Genomic DNA, 16,533 nt, shown 5'->3' on the forward strand with positions numbered 1-16,533 from the left:
AAGAAATAAAAAGTTGGGGGAGGGAAGGAGACAAATGCCAGACCAGGGGAAAGGAAGAAAGGAGGGAGGGAGAGAAAGGAAAGAAAGAGATGTCAGACCATAGAAATAGGGACGGAAGAAGAGAGAGAAAGAAGGGAAGGTAAGACATGGAAACTTAGATTTTGAAAAGAAAGCAGAAAAATTGAATATTAAGTTAATGCCAAAGATGGATGCAAGGCAGAAAGTGAAGACGGAGAGAAAACCAGTCAAAAGACAAGAAGGCCCTGGAAACATAGTTAAATGCACAGAAAAATAAAGTCACCAGACAACAAAGGTAGGGAAAATTATTTTATTTTCAATATAGTGATTGAAATGTGTCAGTTTTGAGAAAGGATAGATATTAAACTTTAAATGTGAGGGCTGCAGAAAAAATAGGGTACTTGAAGGGCCGCAGAAAAAATAGTTAATGACAATTTTGCATAAGGTAAAACTCTTTATAGTTTATAAATCTTTCCTTTAACTGTTAAAGGAAAGCTTTATAAACTATAAAGAGTTTTACCTCTTGCAAAGTTGTCATTTCTTTAATAAGACATTAACTATTTTTTCTGCGGCCCTCCAAGTACCTACAAATCCAAAATGTGGCCCCACTAAGGGTTTGAGTTTGAGACCACTGAAGTAGACCATCTCTCCCTCTCTCTCACCTAGCCCTTCTCATGGTCTGGCACATCCCTCTGTGTGTCCAGAATCTCCCTCCTCTTATGTTCACCTTCACAGCAGGTCCAGCATATATCTGCCCCTCTCCAGACCCCCACACATCCCAGGTCCAACACATTTCTGTCTCCTTCCAGCCCCCCTTCCACTGCAGGGCCCAGAAAGCTCTGTCTTCCAACCCCCTCTAGGCCTGGGGAAGCTGAGAATCGGGGGAAGGGGGCCTTTATAAAGCTGTGTCATTGAAAGTGAATCGAATTGAAAAATCGATTCAACAGGGTGAATCGAATTGAAATATTTTTCTCTGTCCCAGGATTGTAATCTTCAAAGTCCTTAATTATGCACATAAGATGGCCATACGTCGGGCGCTTTGAGCGGGAAACTCTCTACAGTATAAGAATTGGCTTGTGCTCTGTTTCCAGGATTACTCGTCGAAAGTTTAGCAAGCCAGGAGGGCTTTTTCACCCTTGTATTTGCAAATGTTTTGAGACAAAGTGCGCTTTAGCCTCCTGCACCCTGCTCATCTAAAAATCTTTCACGGAGGGGCCGCGCATTATTTTGAGGATGCAGCAGCAGTGGTGAGCTCCTTTTTACAAACTCTGCCCAAATCCCAACTCTGCTTGTCCGGCATGGTTTTAACTTAGGATCTGCGGGCCAGATAGGCCAGAAGTATGGGTTGTGTACCTTCCTCCTGCCTGCAGAGTGCTACATTGGCGTTTTTATTTTTCTTTGCTCGTCATCATTCCTGGGCTCCGGTGTTCGCTCGCTCCCGGAAGGGACGGTGGGCCTCCTGTTTGTTGTTGTTGCCTGGATCTTTCCTGCAGACATTTATTTATTTATCTTTCATTTTTTATTGCCCATTCTCCCCAGAAGCCCAGAACAGGTTGCAAGGATGCATACGCAAAGTTTTCAGGAACAGAGATACGTACATTACAGAGTCAATACCAGGGGTCTCCAAAGTCCCTCCTTGAGGGCTGAATCCAGTCAGGTTTTCAGGATTTCCCCAATGAATATGCATTGAAAGCAGTGCATGCACATAGATTTCATGCATATTCATTGGGGAAATCCTGAAAACTGACTGGATTCGGCCCTCAAGGAGGGACTTTGGAGACCCCTGGTCAATACCATGCTACGGGATCAAAACACAAAACACATGTATTTACAACTACATAACTTACAACTACATAAGAACATAAGCAGTGCCTCTGCCGGGTCAGACCATAGGTCCATCCTGCCCGGCAGTCCGCTCCTGCGGCGGCCCAAACAGGTCACGACCTGTCTGAATCACCAGAAGGGACTCCCTTGCCACCTTGGTTTCTCATTGAAGTCCTATCTTCCCATCAAAGTCCTAACCCTCCGGTCTTGCACATGCACGACCTGGTTGGGTTTCTATACTTATTACCTGGTTAGCTTTCTATACTTGTGTTACATCCCAGCTCCTCCCTCAGTATCCCACGATCCCTTTATCCCTCAGGAATCCGTCCAATCCCTGTTTGAATCCCTGTACCGTACTCTGCCTGATCACTTCCTCCGGTAGCGCATTCCAAGTGTCCACGACCCTTTGGGTGAAAAAAAACTTCCTTGCATTTGTTTTGAACCTATCTCCCTTCAGTTTCTCCGAATGCCCCCTCGTACTTGTTGTCCCCTTCAGTCTGAAGAATCTGTCCCTATCCACCCTCTCTATGCCCCTCATGATCTTGAAGGTCTCTATCATATCTCCCCTGAGCCTCCTTTTTTCCAGAGAGAAGAGCCCCAGCCTATCCAACCTCTCGGCGTATGGGCAGTGTTCCAGCCCTTTTACCAGTTTCGTTGCTCTCCTTTGGACTCTCTCAAGTACCGCCATGTCCTTCTTGAGGTGCGGCGACCAATACTGAACGCAGTATTCCAGATGTGGACGCACCATCGCTCGATACAATAGCATGATGACTTCCCGCGTCCTGGTTGTTATGCCCAGCATCCTGTTGGCTTTTTTCGAGGCTGCTGCGCACTGTGCAGATGGCTTCAGTGATGCATCCACCAGCACACCCAAGTCTCTCTCAAGTCTGCTGTCTCCCAACAATGCCCCCCCCAATTTGTAGTTGAACAACGGGTTCTTTTTCCCTATATGCATGACCTTGCATTTTTCCACGTTAAAGCGCATTTGCCATTTGTTTGCCCAGTCTTCCAGCTTGTCCAGGTCCCTTTGCAGGTCCTCACACTCCTCCCTGGACCTAACTCTGCCGCACAGTTTGGTATCGTCTGCAAATTTTATAACCTCGCACTTTGCCTCCTTTTCCAGGTCATTGATAAATATGTTGAAGAGTAACGGCCCCAGCACCGATCCCTGTGGCAGTCTACCCGACAACCAGTGCTTGATCCATCTGTGCACATCCCCTCCCACCCCGTGGTTCCACAGCTTCCTAAGCAGCCTTTCATGTGGCACCTTGTCGAAAGCCTTTTGAAAATCGAGGTAAATGATGTCTATGGGTTCCCCATTGTCCACCCGACTGCTTATTCCCTCAAAGAAGTACAGAAGGTTCGTTAGGCACGACCTTCCCTTACAGAATCCGTGCTGGCTTGTTCTCAGTAGGCCATTCCTCTCGATGTGCTCGCATAGCTTCCACCATCTTCCCTATAATTGAAGTCAGGCTCACCGGCCTGTAGTTCCCGGGGTCACCCCTCGATCCCTTCTTGGGGTGACCCCGGGAACTACAGGCCGGTGAGCCTGACTTCAATTATAGGGAAGATGGTGGAAGCTATGATCAAGGACGGCATTTGACATAATGACTAAGAAACACCTGCTTTGCAGAATCTAAGCAAATGAAACCATAGAGTCATGAATGGGTATTAATATATCTGCAGTGAACGGTAGAAGAACTGGTTAGCAGGCATAGGTGTTCTGAGGTAAGTACGTCGAAGCTTGAGACCAGAATTGACCAGGTCCATGAAAAGAAGCGTCTTTACTGCTTTCTGAAAGGTCAGTAGGTTATCAATTGCCCTAATGGCAGGCGGGAGTGGATTCCATTTTCTTTTATGCGCGCCTTATTGGGCTCCAACTACGTCTGTGGTGCTTTTTGGTGACTGATGCCCGATTATTGAACATCCAGGGCAAATCCCTGGAGGGAGCTGTGTGGACTTTGGGCCAGAGGTTCTTACGTTGTCCCTCTTTCTTTTGTTGCTCATCTTGGGGGGGGGGGGGGTATGGAATTAATACCCCCACATTAGCCTGTGCAGGGTTTATCCTCTACAGGCTGTTACCTTTTCTTTTACTGGGGTGGCTTTTCTTTTTTCAATGCGGGGTCCCTAGGCTCCCACAGAAGTGGCACTCGTGAGGTGCTCTGGGGTGTTAGGAAATGGGAGTCTTGTTGGGCTACTTGTGCTGGTTTCCATTTTGCTGGCGCTCGGGGGGGGGGGGGGGAGCAGGGTGGGACGCCTCCCCTCTGTGCAATGGATGGGTTCTTTGCTCTTATGTTCTTTATTTGGTTTCATTTCTAAGTCCCTTAAGCTGATTTCTTGGAATGTGTGTGTGGGGGAGTAGTCATTCGCCAATTAAGAGACAGAAAATTATCCAGCAGCTCCAGCGGAATCAGGCCGACATGGCTTTTTTGCAGGAGACGGATTTGACTGCAGTGGAGCATGCCAAATTGCGCACTTGATGGGTACGGGAGGTCCTGAATTCCCTAGCTCAGGAAAAAAAGGCAGGTGTCACTATATTGGTGGGGAAAAATTTGCAATTGGAGGTTCATGATACTCTTGGAGATCCTGCTGGTGGGTACCTCAAAGCTTCTGTTAAGTTTGAACGCTAAACCATTTATTCTGTGTAATATTTATGCCCCAAACAATCTTGGTGCGGGTTTTTTTTCATAAGCTGGCTGATCTTTTGCTAGTCTATGGGGACATAGCTTTGGTGTTGGGCGGCGACTTTAAGGAGGTGGCCGATTCTTCTTGGGGGTGGGAAGAGAATCTCAAAAACCTCAAACAGGTGTTTCTATACTTTGTGCATCATTGGACCTGGTGGACGTCTAGAGGGCCTTGCATCCTTTGGAGAAAGATTTTACCCATGTCTCTAGAGCACAAGGTCACTGTCCTGTATTGACTTTCATCTTACTTTCACGCTCTTTCTTCTCTGAGCTTTATGACTCTCGGATTGGCCCTATTGAAATTTCTGATTATGAGTGGGTGGTGGTTGACTCCAGCTTTGGGTGCACTTTGTGGGTGGCACTTCCCTAGTTATCTTTATAAGGATAGTAAGTTTCATGTGCAGCTCCTGACCCAATGGCATACATTCCGTGAGAACAAAAGAAGAGGCACAGGAGATTTTACAGATGTTATAGATACTTTATTAATGGTTTATCCAAAGTTCAATAACAAGTCCTTGACATGCAAAACAAATGTCCCGCTAGGATCCAAGTTTCAGTGACTTCGTCGCCTTCCTCAGGGAACAACATAACATTAAAAATGATTTGACAATATAAACTAAAATTTTAACATGGAAATGCAAATACAAAAATAGAAAAGGAACAAGATGGAATAAATATGACTTGTAAATACATAAATATGAGAGGAAATAAAATCAATATATGAAAATGGCACATATGATCTAAAACAGTGTTCTTCAACCGCCGGTCGGCGCAGGGTCAGCGAGATTGACGTGGTTAAATTTCCTGCCGGGTGTATAGCAGTGGGCACCCCGACTGCGGTGGTGCTGGCGGCAGGCTGCTGCTCCACCCAGCCTTGGGCTCCAGGCGGTGCGCAGGGCCAGCATGTCGATTGGGGCAATCGGCAGCGTCTGGGCTTTCCCTCCACAATGGCTTGCTTGTGCATCCACCTAACCCTCCCCAGTACTCACAATCAGGGTGTCTCTTGTTCACAGTAATCAGTAGATTATGTATCTGTTGCTCTGACCCAGGAAGTAAATGACAGGCCTATTTTTTTCAGAAGTAGTAGCACAAGGAGGAGAGTCCACCCACACAGGCACCTGGCAGTTGAGAGGGTGCCGCTAGGTGCAGCAGGTTGAGCCCATGCGGCTGCGGGGTCATGCCGTGTTCGCTGGCTGCCATCAGGTTGTTGACAGCCCTGAGCTTTCCTGCCACCCACTCATGGAGATGTGATGGCAGGGCGGCGGGTAGGGGTCTCTGGCTCGTTTTGGGTGGCAGGGCCTGCGGTGCAGTGCGGGGCCTCCCAGCTCACTGCCCTGGCCTCCTACGTGCCAGGGCAGTGAGTTTTCCTGCCACCCACTCATGGAGACTGGGTGGTAGGGCCTGCGGTGCAACGCTGTTTGTGCCGGCTGGGGAGGGCACGAATGTGCGGGGTGCGTGGGAGCGAGATCATGGGGAACCTTCGACAGTGGCTATCTCCCCCCAGCAGCTCTCCTACTTGCCAGGGCAGTGATTCACTTTGGCAACTTCCTCTTTCCTCAGGGACGGCATCGGACCCAAGGCTGCCTAAGTGAATCACTGCTGCTGGAAGGGGAGGAAGCCACTGTTGGAGGCTTGGAAACTGCTGGGTAAAGGGAGAGCTGATACTGGACCTGGAGGGAGGTAGGAGAGATGCTGCTGGGAGGGGAGGAGGGAAAGGGATGGGAAGGGAGAAGGAAAAAAGGAAGGAAACAGTTGGCAGGGAGATTACAGGAGGGGAAGGGGGAAGGGGTCAGGGTGGAATTGAGAGATCAGATGAGGGAAAGGGGAGAGACAGAGGAATGAGAAAATAGAGAGAGATTGATGCTGGACAGGGGGTCAGCAAAGAAATGAGAGAGGGATAAAGATGCTAAATCTGGTGTAGGAGAGATAAAAATGAATAAAGCAGTGAAGCTGGAATGAATGATAGAAAGGGGAGAGGGGCATAGAAAGAAGTCAGATACATATGGAAGGGGGAGAGAGCAGACAGTGGATGGAACGGGCAGATACTGGATTGAAGAGACAGGGCAGATGCTGGAAGGAAGAGAGTGAAAAGAAGATGAAAGCAGAAACCAGAGACGACAAAAGGTAGAAAAAATTAATTTTATTTCTATTTTGTCATTAGAATATATCAGATTTGAAATATATATCCTGCTAGAGACATAAGTGGGAACTGCAAAGCCCAGGCAGTGCTTCTTTAGCTTCCAGCTGGCTTAGGGCTCTCTCTGACCAGGGGGCACTCCCCTAACACTATTCTTGTCATGTGTGACTGCAGTATTCTGTTAGCATGATATTTTTGTGTAGCATTCTGTAATAATTTGGCTTGTTCAGTTTTCTTGATAGTAGAGGGGATATATGTGAAGGGGAGGGGAGACAAGGGTTTTGTTGGTCCTTGCTCTGTATATTTGTATTTATAAAATTACAATTGTACAGAATATTGTTTCTTTTTATACTTTAATAAAATAGGTTCAAAATAAAATCATAACTAAGGCTTGTGCGGATGGGATTAGATGGTTTGTGGGGACCGAGCTCGCGGAGACGGGGCGGAAATGGTTTTTAAAAAATTTCAGTCTTAGTAGTTTGCCGGTCCATGGGGTAAAGACCTAGAACAATTGCTTTCGCCCACTACTTATGAGGAATTTAGGAAACGTCTAAAAACACACCTGTTCCTAAAGTATCTAGACAACTGATCCTCTCTTCTCTCTCCCCTCTATAGCGATTAACTTGTTTTATTGATCACTCTCTCCTCAAAAATGGATTTCCTGTCCTATTAACCCTCTTTCTTCCTCCCCTCTTAAAGTCAATCAATTTGTACCTTTGCTTAATCTTTGTAAACCGCATAGAACTTCACGGTATTGCGGTATATAAGCTGTTATTATTATTATTATTATTAAAAAGGTTGAAGAACACTGATCTAAAACCTTTTGACATAGAAATACAAATACGTCAATGAGAAAGATGGGGTCAAATGTGAAATAATTAAACAAACGGTATACCGACTTTTCAAATAATAGGCCAATTAAATATCCATAAAAAGATGATTATCATTGATGTGCTAAATTATATCAATTTTAAAAGATAAAAATATAAAATACACGACCAGTTATATACCATTGATATATTAAATAAAGGTTTACTAAAACATTAATGGAACTAACTGATTCTTAGTGCTAAGTTTTAGGATGACTTACAAAGAGTAAAACCATCAAATCTATATTGAATGCTATGATTTTGAAAAAATGAAAAAATTGATAGTCAATCATGTTTAAATTATATTATGATAATAACAATAGGAGTTCTAGAGTGTCGCTGTTTAGCAGCTGTGGAGCGCATAGACTGTGAAGAATATAAAATTAAATTGATAATTTAATAATTTAGTTGGAAAACCACAGTGTGGATTGATGAGTCAAGCGAATGTCAACAACGTCCAATCCTATAACCCGTGCGCGGGTAACAACCCAGCACACTACACTATCATAGAGTCTTCATGTATGTGGTGAAAGTCAAATAAATAGTGCAAACACACTGTTATATGATATTTAACACATTTATATGATATTTAATCACAAAGTGTGTTTGCACTATTTAATTGACTTTCACCACACACGTGAAGACTCTATGATGGTGTGATGTGCTGGGTTGGTACCCACACACAGGTTGTAGGATTGGACGTTGTTGATGTTTGCTTGACTCATCAATCCACACTGAAGTCTTCTCACTAAATTATCTATTTAATTTTATCATCAAATATATTTATTGAGCTTGGCAAAGAAAAAGAAAGATACAGCATAAAAGTGCAATAAACAAGCTCATAATTTGGAAAACAGATCATCAACACAGCAGCCCCCCCTGCTCACCCTCCCAAATCCCCCCCCCCCCGTCCTCCTTCAAGCTACAGGCCACAATGTGAACCACAAGAGAAGGCATAGATAGAGACTCTGACAAAGGCAATGAACACATGAAGGCACAAAAAACCACACATCAACAGTTCAATAAGCGGCTGAGAGCCAGGGGGGTCATAGTGTTCCAAAAAGGCTCCCAAATATGTTGAAAAGAGCATCCCTGGAAAGAGGAAAAATCTAAGACATCTGTGTTCCCACATCAGGAGCGTGATCAAACAACAGCTCCATAGGGAATAGTACGGATCCTCCACCTCCAGCCATTTGAGCAGAATGCATTTCAGAGCAAAGAGGATTGTCCACTTGAGAAATGTAGCAGCTCCCCTTCTGCGGGGGAAACAATGCACCAAATAAGAAAAGTGGGGAATGTTGGATAGTAATGTCCCAAAGGCGCTCCACAGAAAGAAATAAGGAGTCCCAATAAGTCTGAATAGCAGGACAGATCCAAAACATATGTCCCAAACCAGCCTCAGGTGCCTGATATCGAAGGCAGGCAGCCGAAGCTCGAAACCCAGAAAGATAAGCCCTCTTATGAGAAATGTACAATAGTAAGACCAACTTAAAATGTTGTTCCCAAAAAGTAGTATGTTTACAAAAGACAAAACAACTTTCTGATTGCTCGTAATATCACTACTTCATCAGGCAATTTAACTTGAAATCACGAGCCCAAGCATCTCGCAATCTAGTATGGTCAAGCAAAGGGGACTCATCCTTCAAGTGGCGATGGTGGAATCTAAGAGGTACAGAGAGTTGAGAGCCAATGGTGAATGCCATGGACAACAGCTCCTGGCGAGAAGCCGTTAAATGGCAAGAGGGAAGGGAATGAATATAATGATGAATCTGCATATAAGCAAACACATAAGTAGGAGGAAAATCAAAGTCCTCCCGCAACTGGGCAAAAGATTTAATCCTTCCATCGTCCTCCACCAATTAAAACAGGTAATGAATCCCCTTTGCTTTCCACCTAGCAAAACTGGCCCCATCAACCCCAGCAAGAAAATGACCATTAAAGCGAATAGGTAAAAAGGGGGAAACAGTAGGACTGGCAAAGTGAAACTTGCAGACCCAGCACCAGACCTGCCTTAGAGGAAGGTGTAAGATTGAGCAGGGAAGGAGCCTAGGCTGAGTTGAAGGGACAGAGTGAAGATACGCACTCAAGTGAGTAGTGGTAAAACAAGAAAGTTCTAAAGAGGTGTTAGTAAAAGTAGAAGAACCCCGAAAAAAATTATTAATGTGCTGCATGCCACAACTAATAGTCAAAAAACGGAGATTCAACAACCTGAGGCCTCTGTTATACTAAGGAGCAGCCGCCAGGCGATAAGGGAGACGAGGCCGTCTACCCGCCCAAAGAAACCGCTGAACCAAGCGTTCTAATCGTCGTTCATCCCATGAGAACAAATAGAGAGGGAACACCTGAAAAACATACAGCCAACACAGAACAATAAGCATATTATATAGGCTCACCCGACCAAGAAGCGAGAACGAAAGGCCTCCCCACAACTGCAGTTTATTAATGAGAGCCTGGAAGAGTGGCTCCACATTCAAGAAATACAACCGAGATAAAACAAGTGGAATGAGTATCCCTAAATATTTCAACGAGGACTCAGCCCATTTCAAGGGAAACATACCTTGCCAGGTGGTGCGCACCTCAGGACAGGAAGGTAAGACGACCGACTTATCCAGATTGAGAGAGAGGCCAGAGTAAAACTCGAACTCAGAGATAACATCTAATGCAGATGGTAAAGAGGCCTCCGGTCGAGTGAAGATCAAGAACATATCATCAGCAAAAGCTAAAGTCTTCAAGCAGAGTGGGCAGACTTGATGGGCTGTAGCCCTTTTCTGCCGTCATCTTCTATGTTTCTATGTTTCATCTTCTACACGAAGACCCCGTACTTCCTCAAAAAGACGGAGAGTACAGAGCAAAGGTTCCAAGGAGAGAAGAAAGAGGAGAGTCAAGAGGGGGCACCCCTGACAAGTACCTCAGAAGATAAGAAAGGAATCCATACGCGTACCATTAACCAACAAAGACGCCTGTGGGTTAGAATATAAAGAGCACACCGCAGTAAGACAAGCCCAATGTACTCAAGTGTGCGAAACAGAAAGGCCCAATGTACACTATCAAAGGCCTTAGAAGCGTCCAAGCTAACAAACAATGCTGGAATGTGTTGTTGTTGGCAATGGGCTAGTGCAAAAAGAACTTTCCGCACATTGCACACCAACTGATGACTGCGAACGAAACCTACCTGGTCCTCATGGATGACAGAGGGAAGATGAGGGGCGAGACAGTCAGCCAGCATACAGGAAAGAAGCTTAAAGTCTACATTAATCAAAGAAATCAGACGATAAGAGCCCAGGTCATCGGCCTCCTTATCAGGTTTCAATAATAAAGTAATAAGAGCCTCATTGGCACAGCGAGGAAAGGAGCTGTGAGAGATGGCAATATTATAATAAGCTAGCAAGGGACCGCATTAACTGGGGGAAAGAATATGATAGAATTCCCCAGAAAAGCCATCTGGACCCGGGGCTTTGCAAGATCAGAGAGTCTTAATAGCAGATTGCAGTTCCACTGCTCTGAAGGGACAGTTGAGGGCGGTCACTGCATCCTTGGAGAGACGTGGGAAGCCTGAGGACTGAAGATAATCTGCCAATAAATCCAGGGGGGCATCGGCAGGAGCCGCGTATAACTGGGTAAAGAAATCATAGAGCACTTCGGAAACATCAGCTGTACAAGATACTCTCCGACCCCCAGGATCCGGAGCATCAAAATCGGTCTCCTACCAGTCTCAGTGGCAACCAATCAGGCCATAAGATGTCCCAGCTTGTTACCAAAGTGTTGAAAGCGATGGGTATGATAGGCTGCCCATTTCTGAGAGCAAGAATGAAGAAGCGAATTAAGGGCCTCTTGGGTAGACAAATAGCGTTCCCGAGTGTCCTCCAAAGGAGTAGAGCAAAGGATCTCTTAGTGGTATGTAAGGTTCATTCCAAGTTGAGAATGCCACTATAGATACGTTTACACCGGGCACACAAAAAAGAAATTACATGGTCCTGAAGTACAGTCTTGGCAATCTCCCAAAACAAGGCAGGGTCATCTTGATGTTGTGCATTATTGGTTAAATAGTCATCACATTGGGTCTGCAAGAAGGTCCGAAATTCTACATCTTGCATAAGGTAAATGGGAAAGCGCCAAGAAGGAGAATGGGCATAGGCAACATCCAAATGGATATCCACCCACACCGGGGCATGATCCGAGATATTCAAAGGTCCAATCTCCGCCGACACTACAGAAGAAAACAATTCTTGAGACAAAAAGACATAAATCGATCTGAGACCAGGTATTGTGAGCTCTGGAGAGGTGAGTATAATCCCGGACCTCAGGATGGAGGAGACGCCAAGGGTCAATCACTAAAAGGGTATCACAAAAATCCTGAAGTAAATGCCCCCCTGGCCCCCATGGAAGGGGACAAGAGGCCATATTTGTCAGAAGGGTCCAGGACCAAATTAAAGTCACCTACTAGGAGAAGCGGGCCCCCAGAAAAGCAGAAGCAGAGTTGGGTCAACTTCTGCAAAAGAGGATTCCGACAAATTAGGGCCAGCAGCAAGTAGCTCCGATCCCCTAACGACAAGCGTAAAAAGAGGTATCTGCCATCTGCCATACACAGCCTTATCGAGGACATGAACCCCAAGCGGGGAAGACTTACGGATCAACACTGCAATACCACCATGACTTCCATTCAAACCAAAATAAACCTCCCCCACCCACGACTGATGCAGCTTGAGATGCTCCGCATCCGTTAAGCGGGTCTCTTGTAAACAGGCAATATCCAAACAGTAGCGCTGGAAAGCCCACAGAATTTTAGACCGCTTGACCGGAGAAGTGATACCCCCCACATTCCAAGATGTGAGCCGAAAAGGAGTACTCATTTCAGTTAGTCAAGGATGTATAAGAAAACCAGAGTGCGGAAGAGACACTTAAGGAAAAACCCCAGGAGCCTAGCTTCCCCTAGGGTAACAGCAACTTGATAGAGTCCATTGCCTAGAAAATTAAAGGGAAGTGCCAAGAGCTCAACAAGACCAACCCAAGAGCTGAAGGAGGACTGCCCACCCCCACCCATTTCCCCACCCCCCAAACCCCCCCCACATACAGCGCTTGCTCCGCGCCACCAAGATGGGCCGGAACAAGGGAGTCACGCCAGAATGTGAGTAGGGCCCCCGGCTTCTCCCCCCCCAAAAATACACACAGCACGAATCAGGAAGGAGCAGCAACAATCCCCAAACACTGCAAGAAGCCTACCAAGCTCCCAACAGGCACCCTCCCACTTTCTCACGAACAGGGGTCCCCCAGAAGGTACCGAGGGCCCACTAATAGGTACAATGAGAAGGCTCCAAGAAACGGCTTTGCAGTTCCAGCCCCAAAAGGGTCATGTCAGCCAACACAGGAGACCCAAAAAGGCTGCCAATGGGAACAAGAGCCATCGAAGGCTAGAAGCCAAAAAAGTCCCTCAGGAATAACCACACAAGAGAGTAACACTCAAGCTTATGCACCCCTCCCCCCCCTTAACACTCTCCCATTCAAAAGCCACTAACAAACATACCCCAAAGACTCACAGTAGACAACACAACGCAAACACACCAACCATACACACAGAAAGAGAACAAGGCAAATAAAAAAGGGCAGAAAGCCCCCCAAGGCTGAGTATGTGGGAAACCATCAGGTGCAGCCCACCAAAAACTCCACAGTATACAATAGGTAATAGTGGAAATGGAAGAACAGGAAAGCGAAAAAAGCAGATCAACTCTCGCCAACAGGCAAGCAGAGAAAGAAATACAAAGAAAGCACTTCATGAAGCAAACCCCCCAGTGCTGCCATCCACCCCCCACACAAACCCAAACCAGTAGCCCCACCAACCCATACACAACCACATGGAACACTCATATAGGGGCACAATCAAACCTACAATACTATCCGGAAGTTATCTCAAGAAAACACACGCACCTCAAAGCACACTACCCCCAGACCCCCTCAAAGACCAGGCCAACCCAGGAGGGAAGGACCCCCCCTCCAATTGACAGTAGGTGCAATGGACAATACAGCCAGAACACGCAAACAGTCAATGAAGGCATGGTCCCGAAAGAAGTAGGTAGTCATCAACCAGAACCAAATCCCAGCAGCACCAGGCAAATCAGGGTGAAGCCGAAGGACCAGGCTCCACAAAGCATCCAGGTAGACCTGAGCAGATGCTACAGTGTCAAAGGTCTTCCACCCCGCGCCCGTCCAGATCTTCAGCAACGTGGGGTATAACAACATGAAGTGATGTTTGCGGGCGTACAGCGCTGAACACACTGGGGAAAAAAAGCCGGCACTGCTCCTGAAGTGATGGTGGTGAGTAGTCCTGGAACAGCCGGACAGGATAACCCTCGAAGCTCAAAGTAACATAGAAACATAGAAATAGACGGCAGATAAGGGCCACGGCCTTCTAGTCTGCCCACCCTAATGTCCCTCCCCTACCTTTGCCCTGTGAATAGATCCCATGTGCCGATCCCATTTGGCCTTAAAATCAGGCACGCTGCTGGCCTCAATCACCTGCAGTGGAAGACTATTCCAGCGATCAACCACTCTTTCAGTGAAAAAGAATTTCCTGGTGTCACCTCGTAGTTTCCCGCCCCTGATTTTTCACGGATGCCCTCTTGTTGTTGTGGGACCCTTGAAAAAGAAGATATCTTCCTCCGCCTCGATGCGGCCCATAAGATACTTGAACGTCTCGATCATGTCCCCCCTCTCTCTGCGCTCCTCGAGCGAGTATAGCTGTAATTTGTCAAGCCGTTCTTCGTATGGGAGATCCTTGAGTCCCGAGACCATCCGGGTGGCCATTCTCTGCACCGACTCCAGTCTCAGCATATCCTTGCGATAATGCGGCCTCCAGAATTGCACACAGTATTCCAGGTGGGGCCTCACCATGGATCTATACAATGGCATAATGACTTCTGCCTTACGGCTGACGAAACCCCTTCGTATGCAACCCATGATTTGTCTTGCCTTGGATGAAGCTTGATTGGCAGTCTTCATGTCCTCACTGACGATTACCCCCAAGTCTCATTCTGCTACCGTTTTTGCTAGGATCTCGCCATTAAGGGTATAAGACTTGCATGGATTTTGGCTGCCCAGGTGCATAACTTTGCATTTTTTTGGCATTGAAGTTGAGTTGCCAGGTCCTAGACCAGCGCTCCAGTAGGAGTAGGTTGTGCATCATGTTGTCGGGCATTGAATCTTCGTCCGTTGTGCATTTGCCCACTACATTACTTAGTTTGGCGTCATCGGCGAATAATGTTATTTTACCTCGAAGTATTCCTCCTCTGCTTGTACTGTCGCATCAGCTCTGCTTTGTGGGCATAATTATGGATCTTCAAAATGACCACCCTGGCCCTCGTGCTGTTGTTCTCTTCTTCTTCCCAGGCGATGCGTGCACTCCAATTTCAGCAGCCCCATACCCGCAGGCAATGGGAGCTCCATTCGGAGCCAGGACTCCACCTTAGAAAGGACGCTAGAGTCAGACACTGTTTCCAGGAGACCCACCAACCTCAAGTTGTCCCTCCAGGAGCGGTTTTCCAAATCATCAATTTTCTCCGCTTGGCACTGCACCTGCTCCCGGAGGGTGGTCAGATCCGCAGCTGTTGAGGTGTGGGCGTCCTCTACCGTCAAAACCCGGTTCTCCATATCTCCCGTACGCCTCGTGGCGTCAGCAAGGTGGCTCTCCAGTGACGTAAGTTGCCCAGACAACTGGTCAAAACGAGCATCGAGAGCCCACACGACTGACGCTGAGAGCATTTCAATATGCTCAGCGGTGAGTTGAAGTGCATGGCCTGGCTCCATGGCTGCCATCTTGGGGTCCGGTTTCTGGAAGCATGTGGTCTTTTCCTTATCGGTCCGGGAGGCTTTCCCACTCATCGTCACAGGAATCCTATGAGCACCGGGAGCCGCGCACAGCATTCAGCGCAGCTCCTGGCGATAAAAACCGCTAGCGAGATTTAGTAAAAAGGGCCTCTGTGGAGAGTTGATGTTCAAGATGAGGACTTTATTAAAAGGCTGAACTTGGTAATCCACATGAAAACAAGGACCCAATCCTCTGAGAGATATGGACCTAGCATGGTTGGTGTTTTGACAATGTTGTCTTCCTCAGGGGGTCCCAATGGGTTCTATGAAAAAGTGCGTGAATTAGGAACAAGTCCAAATAAACGTAAAACCAACAATAGAAGTACCCGCTACAAGAAAAACATGGCTAGATTGACCTTGGTTCAGAATACGGCGGTAAGACTGATTTATGGCCTGAGGAAATATGATTATATTGACACCTTATTACCTTGAGCTGCACTGGCTTCCAGTGGAGGCTCGGGTGATCTATAAGTTGGGATGTTTATACCAGGTTGACAGGTTCGATATAGTGTCACATAATAGCGGGAAATCACATGCTTTTTTCATGTTTCCATCAGTAAAGGGCTGTAAAAGTAAGAAATATCACGAGCCTACTCTTTCTTATCAAGCAGCGTATTATGATAAAGATTTTCGATTATTGCTACTTAGATCTATTTCACATGAACATTTCAAAAAGTTATTGAAAACCTCTCTCTTTTCTACATTTTTGACCAATTAGATACCCTCACATTTTTTCACAACATTCTCCTTATTTTTCCATAGCATAATCTTTTGTTAACCGCATTGAACTTATGGCTATGTGGTCTAGAAATTTGCTGTTATGTTATGAGATCATCTCACGGCATACTTCTATCGTTGGTTTTATGTTTATTTGGACTTGTTCCTAATCCACACGATTTTTCATAGAACCCATTGGGACCCCCTGAGGAAGACAACATTGTCAAAACACCGATTGTGCTGGGTCTATTGTTGGTTTTATGTTTATTTGGACTTGTTCCTAATCCACGCGCTTTTTAGAGAACCCATTGGGACCCCCTGAGGAAGACAGCATTGTCAAAACACCGATCGTGCTGAGTCCATATCTCTCAGAGGATTGGGTCCTTGTTTTCATGTGGATTACCAAGTTGAACCTTTTAATAAAGTC

General features: G+C 46.3%; 1 pseudogene; it reads right to left on the bottom strand.

Moving 5' to 3' along the window:
- Positions 1–16,533, bottom strand: part of LOC117355254 — a 623,529-nt pseudogene that overhangs the window by 535,352 nt on the left and 71,644 nt on the right.

The sequence above is a fragment of the Geotrypetes seraphini genome, chromosome 2 (genome assembly GCF_902459505.1).
Source record: "Geotrypetes seraphini chromosome 2, aGeoSer1.1, whole genome shotgun sequence".
Lineage (NCBI taxonomy): Eukaryota > Metazoa > Chordata > Amphibia > Gymnophiona > Dermophiidae > Geotrypetes > Geotrypetes seraphini.